The following is a 14,101-nucleotide window of genomic DNA, read 5'->3' as shown; positions in this document are numbered from 1 at the left end:
AATTTAATAAAATGAGATATGCTCTCATAATTACTTTTTCTACTTAATTAAATAATCTTTAATTAATTAGAGACACTTTTCTTATTTAATTAAATAACTTCATTTAATTAATTAGGAATGGCTTCTCATTTAATTAAATAACTTTGTTTAATTAATTAGAAGTAAGTACTCCATTTAATTAAATAATTTCGCTTAATTATTTCAAAATTCTTTTTGAAACTAGTCAACTCAAGTCAATCGTTGTTAAATCTGGTCAACTTTTGGTCAAACTTGATCTTTGCGTATGTGAATATGAGCAAATGTGAGTATGAATTCCAACAACAATTCAATGCAAATTCTCATTCAAACTTTCAAAATGGAATGATGAGGGTCTCTTAAATAGACTTTCTTGGAATTCATCAATGGTTGAGATCGATTTCAATCAATGGTTAGTATTAAAGGTTAAGTTCAGTCATAAAGGGAGATTTCCAAATTAAAGGGAGTTAACAGATTTAATTTGAGTAAAATAAGGAGTTAACTGATTCAATTTGAGTTGAAAAAGGAGTAACCGATTTAACTCATTTTTGATGAATAGTAAACTGAAATTTTCCCTTTTTGAACTAAAGATAGATTTTGTTGAGATATTTAATTTAATAAAATGAGATATGCTCTCATAATTACTTTTTCTAATTTAGTAAATAACTTTGTTTAATTAATTAGAAGTAGGTACTTCATTTAATTAAATAATTTTGTTTAATTATTTCAAAATTCTTTTCAAAAGTAGTCAACAGAAGTCAACTGTGGCTAAATCTGGTCAACTTTTGGTCAAACTTGACCTTTGCGTATGTGAATATGATCAAATGTGAGTATCAATTCCAGCAACAATTTGATGCAAATTCTCATTCAAACTTTCAAAATGAAGAGATGAGGATCTCTTTAAAAGACTTTCTTGGAATTCATCAATGGTTGAGATCGATTTCAATCAACGGTTAGGATTAAAGTTGAAGTTCAGTCATAAAGGGAGATTTCCAAATTAAAAGAGTTAACAGATTTAATTTGAGTAAAATAAGGGGTTGACTCATTCAATTTGACTAGAAAAAGGAGTAAACTGATTTATCTCATTTTTTATCAATAGTGAACTGAAAATTTCCCTTTTTGAACTAAAGAGAGATTTTGTTAAGATATTTAATTTAATAAAATGATATATGCTCTCATAATTAGTTTTTCTATTTAATTAAATAATCTTTAATTAGTTAGAGACACTTTTCTTATTTAAATAAATAACTTCATTTGATTAATTAGGAATGGCTTCTCATTTAATTAAATAACTTTGTTTAATTAATTAGAAGTAAGTACTCCATTTAATTAAATAATTTTGTTTAATTATTTCAAAATTCTTTTAGACTCTAGTCAACTCAAGTCAATCATCATTAAATTTGGTCAACTTTTGGTGAAACTTGATCTTTGCGTATGTGAATATGAGCAAATGTGAGTATGAATTCCAACAACAATTCGATGCAAATTCTCATTCAACCTTTCAAAATGAAGAGATGAGGGTCTCTTAAATAGACTTTCTTGGAATTCATCAACGCTTGAGAACGATTTCAATCAACAGTCAGGATTAAAGGTGAAGTTCAGTCATAAAACGAGATTTCTAAATTAAAGGGAGTTAACAGATTTAATTTGAGTAAAATAAAGAGTTAACTGATTCAATTTGAGCAGAAAAAGGAGTTAACTGATTTAACTCATTTTTTATCAATAATGAATTTGAAATTTCCCCTTTTAAACTGAAGAGAGATTTTGTTGAAATATGTAATTTAATAAAATGAGATATGCTCTCATAATTACTTTTTCTATTTAATTAAATAATCTTTAATTAATTAGAGGCACTTTTCTTATTTAATAAAATAGCTTTATTTAATTAGTTAAGAATGGCTTCTCATTTAATTAAATAACTTTGTTTAATTAATTAGAAGTAAGTACTCCATTTAATTAAATAATTTCATTTAATTTTTTCAAAAAAAATTTTGAAACTAGTCAACTCAAGTGAACCGTGGTTAAATCTGGTCAACGTTTGGTCAAACTTGATCTTTGCGTATGTGAACATGAGGAAATGTGAGTATGAACTCCAAAAACAATTCGATACAACGTCTCATTCAACCTTTCAACATAAAGAGATGAGGGTCTCTTAAATAGACTTTTTTAGAATTCATCAATGGTTGAGATCAATTTCAATCAACGGTCATGATTAAACGTGAAGTTCAGTCATAATGGGAAATTTCCAAATTAAAGGGAGTTAACAGATTTAATTTGAGTAAAATAAGGATGTAACAGATTCAATTTGAGTAGAAAAAGGAGGTAAGTGATTTAACTCATTTTTGATCAATAGTTAACTAGAAATTTCTCTTTTTGAACTGAAGAGAGATTTTGTTGAGATATTTAATTTAATAAAATGATATATGATCTCATAATTACTTTTTCTATTTAATTAAATAATCTTTAATTAATTAGAGACACTATTCTTATTTAATTAAATAATTTCATTTAATTAATTAGGAATGGCTTCTCATTTAATTAACTAACTTTGTTTAATTAATTAGAAGTAAATACTCCATTTAATTAAATAATTTTGTTTAATTATTTCAAAATTCTTTTTGAAACTAGTCAACTCAAGTGAACCGTGGTTAAATCTGGTTAACTTTTGGTCAAACTTGATCTTTCCATATGTGAATATGAGCAAATGTGAGTATGAGTTCTAGCAACAATTCGATGCAAATTCTCATTCAACCTTTCAAAATGAAGAGATGAGGGTCTCTTAAATAGACTTTCCTGAAATAAATCAACGGTTGAGATCAATTTCAATCAATAGTCAGGATTAAACGTGAAGTTCAGTCATAAAAGGAGATTTCCAAATTAAAGGGAGTTAACATATTTAATTTGAGTAAAATAAGGAGTTAACTAATTTAATTTGAGTAGAAAAAAGAGTCAATTGATTTAACTCATTTTTGATCAATAATGAACAGGAAATTTTCCTTTTTGAATTGAAGAGAGATTTTGTTGAGATATTTAATTTGATAAAATGAGATATGCTCTCATAATTACTTTTTCTATTAAATTAAATAATATTTAATTAATTAGAGACACTTTTCTTATTTAATTAAATAACTTCATTTAATTAATTAGGAATGGCTTCTCATTTAATTAAATAACTTTGTTTAATTAATTAGAAGTAATTACTCCATTTAATTAAATAATTTTTTAAAATTATTTCAAAAAAAATTTCGAAACTAGTGAACTCAAGTCAACCGTGGTTAAATCTACTCAACTTTTGGTCAAACTTGATCTTTGCATATGTGAATATGAGAAAATGTGAGTATCAATTCCAGCAACAATTCGACGCAAATTCTCATTCAATCTTTCAAAATGAAGAGATGAAGGTCTCTTAAATAGACTTTTCTGAAATTCATCAACGGTTGAGATCGACTTCAATCAACGGTCTGGATTAAAGGTGAAGTTCAGTCATAAAGGGAGATTTCCAAATTAAAGGGAGTTAATAACTTTAATTTGAGTAAAATAAACAGTTAACTGATTCAATTTGAGTAGAAAAAAGAGTTAACTGATTTAACTCATTTTTGATCAATAGTGAACTGGAAATTTTCCTTTTTGAAGTGAAGAGAGATTTTGTTGAGATATTTAATTTAATAAAATGAGATATGTTCTCATAATTACTTTTTCTATTTAATTAAATAATCTTCAATTAATTAGAGACACTTTTCTTATTTAATTAAATAACTTCATTTAATTAATTAGGAATGGCTTCTCATTTAATTAAATAATTTTGTTTAATTAATTACAAGTAAGTACTCCATTTAATTAAATAATTTTATTTAATTATTTCAAAATTCTTTTTGAAACTAGCCAACTCAAGTCAATCGTGGTTAAATCTGGTCAACTTTTGGTCAAACTTGATCGTTGCGTATGTGAATATGAGCAAATCTGAGTATGAATTCCAGCAACAATTCGATGCAAATTCTCATTCAACCTTTCAAAATGAAGAGATGAGGGTCTCTTAAATAGACTTTCTTAGAATTCATCAACGGTTGAGATCAATTTAAATCAACGGTCAGGATTAAAGGTGAAGTTCAGTCATAAAGGGAGATTACCAAATTAAAGGGAGTTAACAGATTTAATTTGAGTAAAATAAGGAGTTAACTGATTCAATTTGAGTTGAAAAAGGAGTTAACCGATTTAACTCATTTTTGATCAATAGTAAACTGAAATTTTCCCTTTTTGAACTAAAGATAGATTTTGTTGAGATATTTAATTTAATAAAATGAGATATGCTCTCATAATTATTTTTTCTAATTTAGTAAATAACTTTGTTTAATTAATTAGAAGTAGGTACTTCATTTAATTAAATAATTTTGTTTAATTATTTCAAAATTCTTTTCGAAAGTAGTCAACAGAAGTCAACTGTGGCTAAATCTAGTCAACTTTTGGTCAAACTTGACCTTTGCGTATGTGAATATGATCAAATGTGAGCATCAATTCTAGCAACAATTCGATGCAAATTCTCATTCAAACTTTCAAAATGAAGAGATGAGGATCTCTTAAATAGACTTTCTTGGAATTCATCAATGGTTGAGATCGATTTCAATCAACGGCCAGGATTAAAGGTGAAGTTCAGTCATAAAGGGAGATTTCCAAATTAAAAGAGTTAACAGATTTAATTTGAGTAAAATAAGGGGTTGACTGATTCAATTTGACTAGAAAAAGGAGTAAACTGATTTATCTCATTTTTTATCAATAGTGAACTGAAAATTTCCCTTTTTGAACTAAAGAGAGATTTTGTTAAGATATTTAATTTAATAAAATGATATATGCTCTCATAATTAGTTTTTCTATTTAATTAAATAATCTTTAATTAGTTAGAGACACTTTTCTTATTTAAATAAATAACTTCATTTGATTAATTAGGAATGGCTTCTCATTTAATTAAATAACTTTGTTTAATTAATTAGAAGTAAGTACTCCATTTAATTAAATAATTTTGTTTAATTATTTCAAAATTTTTTTAGACTCTAGTCAACTCAAGTCAATCATCATTAAATCTGGTCAACTTTTGGTGAAACTTGATCTTTGCGTATGTGAATATGAGCAAATGTGAGTATGAATTCCAACAACAATTCGATGCAAATTCTCATTCAACCTTTCAAAATGAAGAGATGAGGGTCTCTTAAATAGACTTTCTTGGAATTCATCAACGCTTGAGAACGATTTCAATCAACAGTCAGGATTAAAGGTGAAGTTCAGTCATAAAAGGAGATTTCTAAATTAAAGGGAGTTAACATATTTAATTTGAGTAAAATAAAGAGTTAACTGATTCAATTTGAGCAGAAAAAGGAGTTAACTGATTTAACTCATTTTTTATCAATAATGAATTTGAAATTTCCCCTTTTAAACTGAAGAGAGATTTTGTTGAAATATGTAATTTAATAAAATGAGATATGCTCTCATAATTACTTTTTCTATTTAATTAAATAATCTTTAATTAATTAGAGGCACTTTTCTTATTTAATAAAATAGCTTTATTTAATTAGTTAAGAATGGCTTCTCATTTAATTAAATAACTTTGTTTAATTAATTACAAGTAAGTACTCCATTTAATTAAAAAATTTCATTTAATTTTTTCAAAATTTTTTTTGAAACTAGTCAACTCAAGTGAACCGTGGTTAAATCTGGTCAACGTTTGGTCAAACTTGATCTTTGCGTATGTAAACATGAGGAAATGTGAGTATGAATTCTAAAAACAATTCGATGCAACGTCTCATTCAACCTTTCAACATAAAGAGATGAGGGTCTCTTAAATAGACTTTTTTAGAATTCATCAATGGTTGAGATCAATTTCAATCAACGGTCATGATTAAACGTGAAGTTCAGTCATAATGGGAAATTTCCAAATTAAAGGGAGTTAACAGATTTAATTTGAGTAAAATAAGGAGGTAACAGATTCAATTTGAGTAGAAATAGGAGGTAAGTGATTTAACTCATTTTTGATCAATAGTTAACTGGAAATTTTGCTTTTTGAACTGAAAAGAGATTTTGTTGAGATATTTAATTTAATAAAATTATATATGCTCTCATAATTACTTTTTCTATTTAATTAAATAATCTTTAATTAATTAGAGACACTATTCTTATTTAATTAAATAACTTCATTTAATTAATTAGGAATGGCTTCTCATTTAATTAACTAACTTTGTTTAATTAATTAGAAGTAAGTACTCCATTTAATTAAATAATTTTTTTTAATTATTTCAAAATTCTTTTTGAAACTAGTCAACTCAAGTCAACCGTGGTTATATCTGGTTAACTTTTGGTCAAACTTGATCTTTCCATATGTGAATATGAGCAAATGTGAGTATGAGTTCTAGCAACAATTCGATGCAAATTCTCATTCAACCTTTCAAAATGAAGAGATGAGGGTCTCTTAAATAGACTTTCCTGAAATAAATCAACGGTTGAGATCAATTTCAATCAATAGTCAGGATTAAACGTGAAGTTCAGTCATAAAAGGAGATTTCCAAATTAAAGGGAGTTAACAGATTTAATTTGAGTAAAATAAGGAGTTAACTAATTCAATTTGAGTAGAAAAATGAGTCAATTGATTTAACTCATTTTTGATCAATAATGAACAGGAAATTTTCCTTTTTGAACTGAAGAGAGATTTTGTTGAGATATTTAATTTAATAAAATGAGATATGCTCTCATAGTTACTTTTTCTATTTAATTAAATAATGTTTAATTAATTAGAGACACTTTTCTTATTTAATTAAACAACTTCATTTAATTAATTAGGAATGGCTTCTCATTTAATTAAATAACTTTGTTTAATTAATTACAAGTAAGTACTCCATTTAATTAAATAATTTTATTTAATTATTTCAAAATTCTTTTTGAAACTAGCCAACTCAAGTCAATCGTGGTTAAATCTAGTCAACTTTTGGTCAAACTTGATCTTTACGTATGTGAATATGAGCAAATCTGAGTATGAATTCCAGCAACAATTCGATGCAAATTCTCATTCAACCTTTCAAAATGAAGAGATGAGGGTCTCTTAAATAGACTTTCTTGGAATTCATCAACGGTTGAGATCGATTTCAATCAACGGTCAGGATTAAAGGTGAAGTTCAGTCATAAAGGGAGATTACCAAATTAAAGGGAGTTAACAGATTTAATTTGAGTAAAATAAGGAGTTAACTGATTCAATTTTAGTAGAAAAATGAGTCAACTGATTTAACTCATTTTTGATCAATATTGAACTGGAAATTTTCCTTTTTGAACTGAAGAGAGATTTTGTTGACATATTAAATTTAAGAAAAATGAGATTTGCTCTCATAATTACTTTTTCTATTTAATTGAATAATCTTCAATTAATTAGAGATACTTTTCTTATTTAATTAAATAACTTCATTTAATTAATTAGGAATGGCTTCTCATTTAATTAAATAACTTTGTTTAATTAATTAGAAGTAAATACTCCATTTAATTAAATAATTTCGTTTAATTATTTCAAAATTCTTTTTGAAACTAGTCAACTCAAGTCAGTCGTGGTTAAATCTGGTCAACTTTTGGTCAAACTTGATCTTTGCGTATGTGAATATGAGCAAATATCAGTATGAATTGCAGCAACAATTCGATGCAAATTCTCATTCAACCTTTCAAAATGAAGAGATGAGGGTCTCTTAAATAGACTTTCTTGGAATTCATGAATGGTTGAGATCGATTTCAATCAACGGTCAGGATTAAAGGTGAAGTTCAGTCATAAAGGGAGATTTCCAAATTAAAAGGAGTTAACAAATTTAATTTGAGTAAAATAAGGAGTTTACTGATTCAATTTGAGTAGAAAAAGGAGTCAACTAATTTAACTCATTTTTGATCAATAGTGAACTGAAAATTTTCCTTTTTGAACTGAAGAGAGAGATTTTCTTGAGATATTTAATTTAATAAAATGAGATATGCTCTCATAATTACTTTTTCTATTTTATTAAATAATCCTCAATTAATTAGAGACACTTTTCTTATTTAATTAAATAACTTCATTTAATTATTTAGGAATAGCTTCTCATTTAATTAAATAACTTTGTTTATTTAATTAGATGTAAGTACTACATATAATTAAATAATTTCATTTAATTATTTCAAAATTCTTTTTGAAACTTGTCAAATCAAGTCAATCGTGGTTAAATCTGGTCAACTTTTGGTCAAACTTGATCTTTGCGTATGTGAATATGAGCAAATGTGAGTATGAATTCCAGCAACAATTCGATCCAAATTCTCATTCAACCTTTCAAAATGAAGAGATGAGGGTCTCTTACATAGACTTTCTTGGAATTCATCAACGGTTGAGATCGATTTCAATCAACGGTCAAGATTAAAGGTGAAGTTCAGTCATAAAGGGAGATTTTCAAATTAAAGGGAGTTAACAGATTTAATTTGACTAAAATAAAGAGTTAACTGATTCAATTTGAGTAGAAAAAGGAGTCAACTGATTTAACTCATCTTATATCAATAGTGAACTGAAAATTTCCCTTTTTGAACAGAAGAGAGATTTTGTTGAGATATTTAATTTAATAAAATGAGATATGATCTCATAATTACTTTTTCTATTTAATTAAATAATGTTTAATTAATTGGAGACACTTTTCTTATTTAATTAAATAACTTCATTTAATTAATTAGGAACGACATCTCATTTAATTAAATAATTTCGTTTAATTATTTCAAAATTCTTTTCGAAACTAGTCAACTCAAGTCAACCGTGGTTAGATCTGGTCAACTTTTGGTCATAATGATCTTTGCATATGTGAATATGAGCAAATGTGATCATGAATTACATCAACAATTCGATGCAAATTCTCATTCAACCTTTCAAAATGAAGAGATGAGGGTCTCTTAAATAGACTTTCCGGGGATTCATCAATGGTTGAGATCGATTTCAATCAACAGTCAGCATTAAAGGTGAAGTTTAGTCATAAAGGGAGATTTCAAAATTAAAGTGAGTTAACAGATTTAATTTGAGTAAAATAAGGAGTTAACTGATTGAATTTGAGTAGAAAAAGGAGTCAACTGATCTAACCAATTTTTTATCAATAGTGAACTGGAAATTTTTCTTTTTGAACTAAAGAGAGATTTTGTTGAGATATTTAATTTAATAAAATGAGATATGCTCTCATAATTACTTTTTCTATTTAACTTAATAATCTTCAATTAATTAGAGACACTTTTTTTATTTAATTAAATAACTTCATTTAATTAATTAGGAACGGCTTCTCATTTAATTAAATAACTTTTTTTAATTAATTAAAAGTAAGTACTCCATTTAATTAAATAATTTAGTTTAATTATTTCAAAATTCTTTTCGAAACTAGTCAGCTCAAGTAAACCATGGTTAAATCTCGTCAACTTTTGGTCAAACTTGATCTTTGCGTATATGAATATGAGCAAATGTGAGTATGAATTTCAGCAACAATTCGATGCAAATTCTCATTCAACCTTTCAAAATGAAGAGATGAGTGTCTCTTAAATAGACTTTCCTAGAATTCATCAATGGTTGAGATCGATTTCAATCAACGGTCAGGATTAAAGGTGAAGTTCAGTCATAAAGGGAGATTTCCAAATTAAAGGGAGTTAACAGAGTTAATTTGAGTAAAATAAGGAGTTAACTGATTCAATTTGAGTAGAAAAAGGAGTTAACTGATTTAACTCATTTTTGATCAATAGTGAATTGAAAATTTCCCTTTTTAAACTGAAGAGAGATTTTGTTGAGATATTTAATTTAATAAAATGAGATATGCTCTCATAATTACCTTTTCTATTTAATTAAATAATCTTTATTTAATTAGAGACACTTTTCCTATTTAACTAAATAACTTCATTTAATTAATTAAGAATGGCTTCTCATTTAATTAAATAACATTTTTTAATTAATTAAAAGTAAGTACTCCATTTAATTAAATAATTTCATTTAATTATTTCAAAATTCTTTTTGAAACTAGTCAACTCAAGTCAACCGTGGTTAAATCTGATCAACTTTTCGTCAAACTTGATCTTTGCGTATGTGAATATGAGCAAATGTGAGTATGAATTCCAGCAACAATTCGATGCAAATTCTCATTCAACCTTTCAAAATGAAGAGATGAGGGTCTCTTAAATAGATTTTCTTCGAATTCATCAACAGTTGAGATCGATTTCAATCAACGGTCAAGATTAAAGGTGAAGTTCAGTCATAAAGGGAGATTTCCAAATTAAAAGGAGTTAACAGATTTAATTTGAGTAAAATAAGGAGGTAATTGATTCAATTTGAGTAGAAAAATGAGTTAACTGATTTAACTCATTTTTTATCAATAGTACACTGGAAATTTCTCCTTTTTGAACTGCAGAGAGATTTTGCTGAGATATTTAATTTAATAAAATGAGATTTGCTCTCATAATTACTTTTTCTATTTAATTAAATAATCTTTAATTAATTAGAGACACTTTTCTTATTTAATTAAATAACTTCATTTAATTAATTAGGAATGGCTTCTCATTTAATTAAATAACTTTGTTTAGTTAATTAGAAGTAAGTACTCCATTTAATTAAATAATTTCATTTAATTATTTCAAAATTCTTTTCGAAACTAGTCAACTCAAGTCAACCGTGGTTAAATTTGGTCAAGTTTTGGTCAAACTTGATCTTTGCATATGTGAATATGAGCAAATGTGAGTATGAATTCTAGCAACAATTCGATGCAAATTCTCATTCAACTTTTCAAAATGAAAGAGATGAGGGTCTCTTAAATAGACTTTCCTGGAATTCATCAATGGTTGAGATCGATCTCAATTAACAGTCAGGATTAAAAGTGAAGTTCAGTCATAAGGAGAGATTTCCAAACTAAAGGGAGTTAACAGATTTAATTTGAGTAAAATAAGGAGTTAAGTTATTCAATTTGAGTAGAAAAAGGAGTGAACTGATTTAACTCATTTTTTATCAATAGTTAACTAGAAATTTTTTTTTTTGAACTGAAGACAGATTTTGTTGAGATATTTAATTTAATAAAATGAGATATGCTCTCATAATTACTTTTTCTATTTAATTATATAACCTTTAATTAATTAGAGACACTTTTCTTATTTAATTAAATAACTCCATTTAATTAATTAGGAATGGCTTCTCATTTAATTAAATAACTTTGTTTAATTAATTAGAAGTAAGTACTCCATTTAATTAAATAATTTCGTTTAATTATTTCAAAAAAATTTCAAAACTAGTCAACTCAAGTCAACCATGATTAAATCTGGTCAACTTTTTGTCAAACTTGATCTTTGTGTATGTGAATATGAGAAAATGTGAGTATGAATTCCAGCAACAAGTCGATGCAAATTCTCATTCAACCTTTGAAATTGAAGAGATGAGTGTCTCTTAAATAGACTTTCCTAGAATTCATCAATGGTTGAGATCGATTTCAATCATGTGATTATCTTTACTTTGATGTATCATGGATTAGAATAGGTCATGTACCTTATTCTATGTATGTATATTTTTGAGCTTGTCATACCCTATGACATGTACAATGGATGAATGAGCATGTGAAATGTAATGTATAAAGATCAGCCTTATCATTATTATTTCATGTGGATGTTTTACTAGATGGATTCATGTATGTAATTCAACGTTAAGGGATCTTAAAGAATGTAATTTGTTATTTATGTTATGTTTACTTTCAGATGGACATTGCTATTGCTTCCGTTATTGTGCAAAAGTTATATGTGATGTTTGCTTCTATGGAAAAAAAAATGTTAGTGAAATTCTAGGTTAATTCTTTGGATCCTTTGGCGGGGCATTACATTTGGTATCAGAGCCCAAGTTTCTACACTAGGAGCTCTGGGTATTTTGGAACAACTAGAACTTTTAACTATCAAGTGTATCTGTTCAATTTGAAACTAGGTGAACTGAAACAGAACTTGAACTGTTACTTGTATATTTTTCATACTTCAACACTTAGTTTTCAAAACTAGAAATTTTACTTAAACCTAAACATAGAACAGAACATAGTCTATAGCAACATGTGATTTTAATAGTACTTTATACTGTTGTAGGATGGTATCTGGGACTAGTTCTTCAGTTAGAGGCCATGGAAGAGGCCGTGGTTGTGGCAGAGCTATCAGTGCCCATGAGTCTACCCATGAGGGATCGGCTCATGTAGAGAGCAGGGAAGAGCACTCTAGTAGACAGCAAGAAGAGAGCCATAGAGAGGACCAAGCTGAGTCTAACAAGGTCAGTTTGAGACAAATGATGCAAACCATTTTAGAACATCTACCTCTTGTTCAAGAATAGCCTAAAGTGCATCAGACAGAACAAGAGCATAGACCTAGGTCTAGAAGTCCTCGGAAGGATCGTCAGAGGTCCATTGTGTCCACTCAGATGAAGGATCTTTCAAGATCCAAGGTTAAGCCTTTCAATGGGCAAGGTTCTGGTTATGTGGCTGAGAAGTGGCTTATTTCTCTCGACATGATTTTTCTCATGCAGGAGTTCGACATCAATGTTAAGACAAGGTTTGCGATCACTAATTTAGAGAATTTTGGGGCCACTTGGTGGACAATTGAGGAGAAGAAGTTGGGAATCGATATGAGCAGTGTTACATGGGAGTTATTCCTAGAGAGTTTTCATGAACGATTCCTACCAGAGGAATGGAAACAGCAAAGGGCTGATGAATTTCATAATCTTAGACAATACACTTTGTCAGTGACCGAGTATGAGCATAAGTTTTATTAGCTTATGCCTTTTTTAGGGTTCAGTGAAAATTCAGCTCAGTTGACACAACACTTTATTAGGGGTTTAAATAACCATATTATTGGGGGAGTTAAGGTATTTGAGCCAAAAACCCTCAAGGATGCGGTGCATCGAGCTATCCTTGTTAAGAAAAGTGTCAACCTTGGTCAAGGTGGTTTTGTAGGAGCGCCAGCAGCATCAGGATCTAAAGGCAACTTTAATTCAGGTGGTAACAAGAAGTTATCTTTCTCTAAGGGGAAACAGTATTAGCAACACTCTCAACAGACACAGCAACAGAAGGGCTCAAATTCTCAAGCTCAAGGCAGTGGTAAAGGTTGTAACACCAAGAACAACTACAATGCTCAACGCAATAGATAGAATTAGACCAATCAGCCAACTCAGAGTAGCTAGTCTTTTGTTAGTAGGAACAGTCGTCAGCAATCAAATGTACCACCTGTGGGAAGAGGTTCTGACAAAAATATGGAATGTTTTTTTATGTGGTCAAATTGGACATTATGCAGCTTAGTGTCCTCAGTGAGTACCTCAGTTTTCAGGACCTAGGCCTACAGTTTCAGAGCCTATAGTTGGTGATGCAGGTAGAGCTCATAGAGTATTTGCAGCAGTTGAGCAGTGTCAGGCAGATCACCAGGGAACAATGGTTGAGACCACAAGAGCTATTAGAGGTATATCTCTTTCAGTATTATTTGACTCAGGAGCTATAGATTCATTTATTTCACCATCTATAGTTTCTAAGTGTAAGCTGGATGTGGTGAAGCAAAATCATGGTTGGCAAGTGGAACTCGCCTCAAGCATTAAGGTTTCCATAGATTCTGTAGTTCATAGGTGTGGGCTTAGCTTAGGAATCTTTGATACGGCAGTGGATCTTCGAGTCATACCCCTTGGTTTCTATGATGTGGTTCTAGGCATGGACTAGCATGGATCTCATAGAGCCAGTATAGATTATAGGAAGAAGATTATTTTGTGCCAAGATGACCAAGGGAATGATGTGCAGATAATTGGAATACCGAGGAATATATCTCTATAGATGATTTCTACTATGCAATTGAAGCGAAGTTTCTGTAAGGGATGTCAGATATTTGCTGTTATGGTAAACGATCTTGATGAAGAAGATCCTGTGAGGAAGACTTTGGATCACCCGATTTTGCAATAGTAGGCGGATATTTTTCCAAGTGAGATTCTAGGCATGCCTCCTAAGAGGGACATTGATTTTAGTATTGATCTGATTCCTGGAGTGAAGCCTATCTCTAAAGCTCCTTATCGTATGACTACACAGGAATTGGGTGAGCT

The sequence above is a fragment of the Cupressus sempervirens genome, chromosome 1 (genome assembly GCF_028749045.1).
Source record: "Cupressus sempervirens isolate cs-2001-9-10 chromosome 1, ASM2874904v1, whole genome shotgun sequence".
NCBI classification, from domain to species: Eukaryota; Viridiplantae; Streptophyta; class Pinopsida; order Cupressales; family Cupressaceae; genus Cupressus; species Cupressus sempervirens.
This window is presented reverse-complemented; position numbering follows the sequence as displayed.